We start from the raw sequence: 5,708 nt of genomic DNA, 5'->3' as shown, positions 1-5,708 counted from the left end.
TGTTGATGGTGGACACCCTTCAGTCCTTTTCACATAAACCCATCGAGTATTCATCTTTTTTATTCTGTCATTTATGTGCCCTTTTTAAGCTGGTGAAATGGCTTTGGACTATAATGTAAACTCACAATCTGAGTGTCTAAGATGCTAACTTTCAAATCAATTTTTTAGTAACTATTTAAGTTCTTCTTTTTTTTCAGTTTAACTGTGCACCAAGAAAAAATAAACTCCCATTAAACCTTACAAAAATGACTGAATAAGCCAAAAAAAAAAAGTATGCACAAAATAGTTTAGTTTTTACCAGTTTCAGAAAATGCCACTTGACATCATGTGTCACTGGACTGTTGGTGCAGTGTAAGCCTGCCCATATTTCCCATCAATACTTTTGTCTACACTCTCTCCTGTTAGCCTACAGGCTCTCACACCCCCAGCGTAACATTACCGGTGCAATAAAAGTTGCGAGCAATATTGGAGCAATCCAACTGTACAGTTTTGAGGCAGATGTCAGCTAGGCTAAGGAAAACTAAGGCGTACGTGGATCTAGATGTCTAACAGTGGAAGCTTCAAAATGGAGCGGAACAGGGAGCTTGTAGTCCAAAAGGTACATCACAACTATAAGCTTTTTTCAAATGGCATTCTTTTATCTGTGTCTTGTTCACAGGATTTGAAGAAAAATAATCTGGAATAAAATTTTGAGCACAATTTTCTTAATATATTTCCTCCATTATCAGAAAATTGCGTCAAGTATGTACATGTTAAGGGGTTTAAATCATGCAAAATCAACTTCTTGAGCTTTTAAGTGTATTATAATGTTAATTCCTCACAAAAAACAACACATTTTTTCTCCATTCACGGATTTCTGAGCAGTCCTCAGTTTTCGCCCCCAGGCTAAAACACACACCCACTTTCTCAGTGGAGCTGGGGGTGACCGACAAAACTCTTTGATTTTACACGCACAATATGACATTCATCTTTGCAAAATTTCGGATGTCGTTTGTTTTTCCCGGGCGAAACACAGACACACTGCTAAGGCTTACTCTGAGCTGATGTCATGAAATGGGCGGCACCCACAGGACCGAAAGGCAGTGCCTCAGAGGTTGAGTCGTCTCACTTCCAGGTAGCAAAATGAACTGTGAAAATAACCCATAAAATCATTTGTCAGTGTGCCAAAGGTAGTATATTATTTGTAAGGGTTATTGGCTGACAAAGTGTGCATTATAAGAAATTTACCCACACTGTGAAAGCCTGAATTATCCGATGTAAAGCGGAGGATGGTTGCTTCCTTGTTGTGCGTTAATTCTGATTAAGCACACTTTGAAAGGCTTATACAATGGTCACTTACAAAAGGAAAAAAAAACATTGAACCAGTTTTAGTACTTTATTCTTGTTATTTCTTCGTTTTGGATCACTTTTTTCACAAAAGGCAGACTATTTGTGTGCTGTGTGTTGCCACTCCAAGCTCCGATCCGGACTTCAGTGGCAAAGGAAAGCGATATATATGCTGTTCGCCACAATGTATATAAAGCATCAGTTCAGAGAGAAGGTTCACCTCATACCGCTTGTTTTTGTCCATATAACAAAGCAAATGTTTGTTTTAAAGAGTCCAGTGCAGTGATACAGAACATTTAAGGTACGTGACCGGATCTTTTTTTTAGTCGTGCGGTTATCACTTTTTAATGCACACCCAGCAGCCAATCAGAATCGAGAATTCTCCCGGACCATGGTATAAATATGGATATAGTTTACTCTGAAAGGCTTAAGAATAACACCATATAGGCCCTTTGAAAAAACCAAAGAACACTACAGTATTTTCATCAAAGTGGGTCTTTAATAATTGGCTTGGTCCTTCAGTATCATATGACTGCATGTGGGGTGTGCACAAAAGGCGTTGGCAGTGCCGTTCTTTGAAAGTCATCCAGATTATGTCTAGAGTCTCATTTTGATGACCTACACAGATAATTTGCAGATAACAGACAGATGACGGCCAAAAATGCTGCATTCATTACACTTTTGCATCCCCATCATGATCCTACCTTAGTTCCAGCCAGTGGCTTTGTCTCGATGTGCAGCTATTTTGCTGCAGAGTCACACTTCTGACCTATGTGGAAGGGTTATTTTTGATGGGGGGTTGAGATATTCAGCTTCTGTTTGTATTTATTGAACAGAAGTGCAATAAACTGAAGGCCAGAGTTCAGCTGCAAGACACAAGACAAGAAAAAAACAATAAATGTATAGTTCCTTTTCAGTCAGACAACTCTTGCAGTAAGAAATATTTATTTGACATTTTTCCATATTCTTTAAGTTGGCATTCACATATTTTCGTTTGGCATAAGGCTCCGTTCAATTCCATAAAACTTCCATAAAATTCCATAAAATTTCCATAAAACTTTCGGGTAACAAAACCCCCCTTTACGGAGCCCACAGGTGGAAGCCGGGGAGGAGGGTGGGGCGAAGAATGAGCGCTGAAGGTAAGAAAGAATGAACAACTGCGCACCTGGCTTAAATAGGACGCTGAGCAGGTGAGTTAATTAACTGAACCGCCCTGGGGTATTTACCTGAAAACACTGCTTCGAGTATCTGCCCGAAATACGATAAATCGTCATTTCAGTCAGACAACTCTTGCAGTAAGAAATATTTATTTGACATTTTTCCATATTCTTTAAGTTGGCATTCACATATTTTCGTTTGGCATAAGGCTCCGTTCAATTCCATAAAACTTCCATAAAATTCCATAAAATTTCCATAAAACTTTCGGGTAACAAAACCCCCAACACTAAAATCATCCAGAAGAAGAGAAAATGTGAATGTATAATCAGTGTGTAATAAAATGGGGTGTGTTTTCAGCAGCATTCCATTTTCATTTCATTTCCCAGTATGACTGCTATGTGTGACCCGGCACCATTGACCGTTTGGGCCGCCCCCGTTCGAGTACAGCGCCACGAAGGGAACATGCTATCTAGTGGATCTGCTATGTGTGACCCGGCACCATTGACCGTTTGGGCCGCCCCCGTTCGAGTACAGCGCCACGAAGGGAACATGCTATCTAGTGGATCTGCTATGTGTGACCCGGCACCATTGACCGTTTGGGCCGCCCCCGTTCGAGTACAGCGCCACGAAGGGAACATGCTAACTAGTGGATCTACTATGTGTGACCCGGCACCATTGACCGTTGGGCCGCCCCCGTTCGAGTACAGCGCCACGAAGGGAACATGCTATCTAGTGGATTTGCTATGTGTGACCCGGCACCATTGACCGTTGGGCCGCCCCCGTTCGAGTACAGCGCCACGAAGGGGACATGCTATCTAGTGGATCTGCTATGTGTGACCCGGCACCATTGACCGTTGGGCCGCCCCGTTCGAGTACAGCGCCACGAAGGGGACATGCTATCTAGTGGATCTGCTATGTGTGACCCGGCACCATTGACCGTAGGGTCGCTCCCGTTCGTGGAAACCACTAGAGGAACATACTATCTGAAAGAGAGAGGGAAAGAAATAAAAGGGGAGCCAACATAAAATTACTTATACGTGATCTTAGAACGTAAGCTCACTTCCGCAAAACGCTGTGCAGAACTATAATTTAAACCGCCAAACAACCCGTATGATACACTAACTTAACATCCAATCCAAAGCTTCCGATGGCGTAAGACATGCTTAACAGCCATTATTGGAACTTCTATTAAACCAAGAACAAGTTTGATGGCCATAAACTCTTCCATTTTGGCAACTATATATACACGCGCTTAAGTAACATCCATTATTTCGAAGCTCCCAACGACAGTACCACGAACGAGCTTAATAGCCATAATTTTCTCCATTTGGCATACCAATTATAAGCGCTCAAGAAACATCCATATAATTGAGGTTCCATCTCAATATTAAGAACGAGTTCAACGCCCATATTTACTATGCTTCATTGGCATACTACAAACAAATGAGCTTAAGAACCAGATTCGAGCTCCGCGCATACTATGATACAACTTAGAGCAACCTAAATTTTTAGGCTTCCACCTGGCTATAATTTTCTTTTAACATCTATAATTGAAGAATTCACATTCATTCTGCGGTTGACATTGATTAATTAATTCAGTCAGAAGTGTCATTGGAATGCAGAGGAGGTCCAACGCCCCGTCCCTTTCAGTGCAGCAATAGGTACGTCGAGCAGTCATCGTTGCAGCACCAGATCAAGGAATGCATGGGTGACATCATTTCCTGGAAACGGAGAAGCTGATCGGGGCGTAGGGGTTCGCAGACTCAGGATGCGATGCATAGATAAAAACAAAGCAGTATTAGTCTTGACAAGAATATATAAATAACCCAGAAACTGATCAGTTTCAAAATGATTGAGATAAATTAAATAACAGTGCTTTTCAAAAAAAAATCTGAGAAAGTGAAATTTAGTAGATAGTTAAGGTAAAGACCCATTGTGGATTTATCGCACCCTAGAAACCACCATAATTACAAATTCCAACAGTGAAATGATAGTGAAATATATGACCTGCACGAAATCTTAACACCAATTTTTTATATACTCCAATGATGAGAAAAGTAACCTTTGACAGTTTCAGAGGGACGCACCTTCAGGAGGCCATCGAGGAGTAGGAGTAGTAGATGGGAAGAGTAGCCAAGGAGATTTGTAGATGAGGAAGGTCAACATCCCACGTAGCAAAGGATTACAGCTCGGCTGGATTTGATGCCTTGTATTTGATATTAGTGGTTCTCAAATTTTTCAATTAGCCAAGGGCGACTGGATACTGCAAAAGAGAACTTGAGAGCCATGAGGGATCATAGGTTTTGATAGTATTTGTGCTAGACTGAACCTTAAGCATTTAGAGGCGGAGTATAACAAGCCTCTAAATGGGGATGCATCTAGCAGAGTGTCATCTGCTTAAACAAGGCAGATGGAAGACTGACTTGTGGACACAAGATTTAACTCTTGAACTAAGCTTGAGAGCGCAAGTGATATATTTCCTACGGTCAGGGTAGAAGTTGCTCAAGGTGTTATTTAAACATTAACCAAGTCAACCGATGACACAATACTATCATTCAATATTGAATCAGCCTTAATATAATCTCCAAGGATGAAATAACCGGACGACCCCTTAAAAACCATCAGAGCTGTAGATTCCGGCGGCCGGACAAACACAACGCCTCTTCTTAAATCCTTTTCCCCCAAACCAGAAGGCGCAGACTCAGGAGAACAAGTGGAGGGAGCCTGAAGACACAACAGGTATCACAAAACCACTCCAGGCATAGAGACGGAAAGATCAAACGCAAAACACGAAAATCCAGAACAGGAACACGTGGCCCAGGATCGAACTACCCAGAACAAGAACACAAGATGAACGGATGACCATAGGACCAAAGCTACAGCAAATGTCAGGTGGCCCAATCATTGACGAATCATATCCAACCAAAATTCGAAGAAATAACATGCTGCACAAAAGCTAGAGATGACATAATGGGGAGAGACAAGCATCAATGAACCACCCAAATCTATAGAAGAAAAATAAATCCGGACGGGTGGAGGACCATACATTATAGATAACGTGGAAACCCAATTTTGAAAATAAAGTTTTTCCACAGAGATTCAAAAGACCAGGGATACAGAGTAAAGTTGGCCACCAAGAAATAATCAATAACATGCAAAATGAAGGGCACCCATCGCCTACAAATATCCAGTACAGGGCGATAAAGTCGATTTTATGAGGACTG

The 5,708-nt window shown here is 41.5% G+C and overlaps 1 long non-coding RNA gene across 1 annotated transcript; it reads right to left on the bottom strand.

Moving 5' to 3' along the window:
* Nucleotides 1-2,254: 2,254 nt before the first annotated feature.
* LOC144986597 (uncharacterized) lies at nt 2,255-4,700 on the bottom strand. The gene is made up of 2 exons (XR_013650413.1): nt 4,572-4,700; nt 2,255-4,220 (listed from the first exon to the last, which is right to left on the bottom strand). It is a non-coding gene; the product is annotated as an uncharacterized LOC144986597 (long non-coding RNA).
* Between the last annotated feature and the right edge of the window lie 1,008 nt (nt 4,701-5,708).

Source organism: Oryzias latipes, chromosome 17 (genome assembly GCF_053564925.1).
Source record: "Oryzias latipes strain Hd-rR chromosome 17, Olatipes_Hd-rR_3.1".
Taxonomy (NCBI): domain Eukaryota; kingdom Metazoa; phylum Chordata; class Actinopteri; order Beloniformes; family Adrianichthyidae; genus Oryzias; species Oryzias latipes.
The sequence above is the reverse complement of the archived record's forward strand: the minus strand, read 5'-3'. Positions and strand labels throughout refer to the sequence as shown.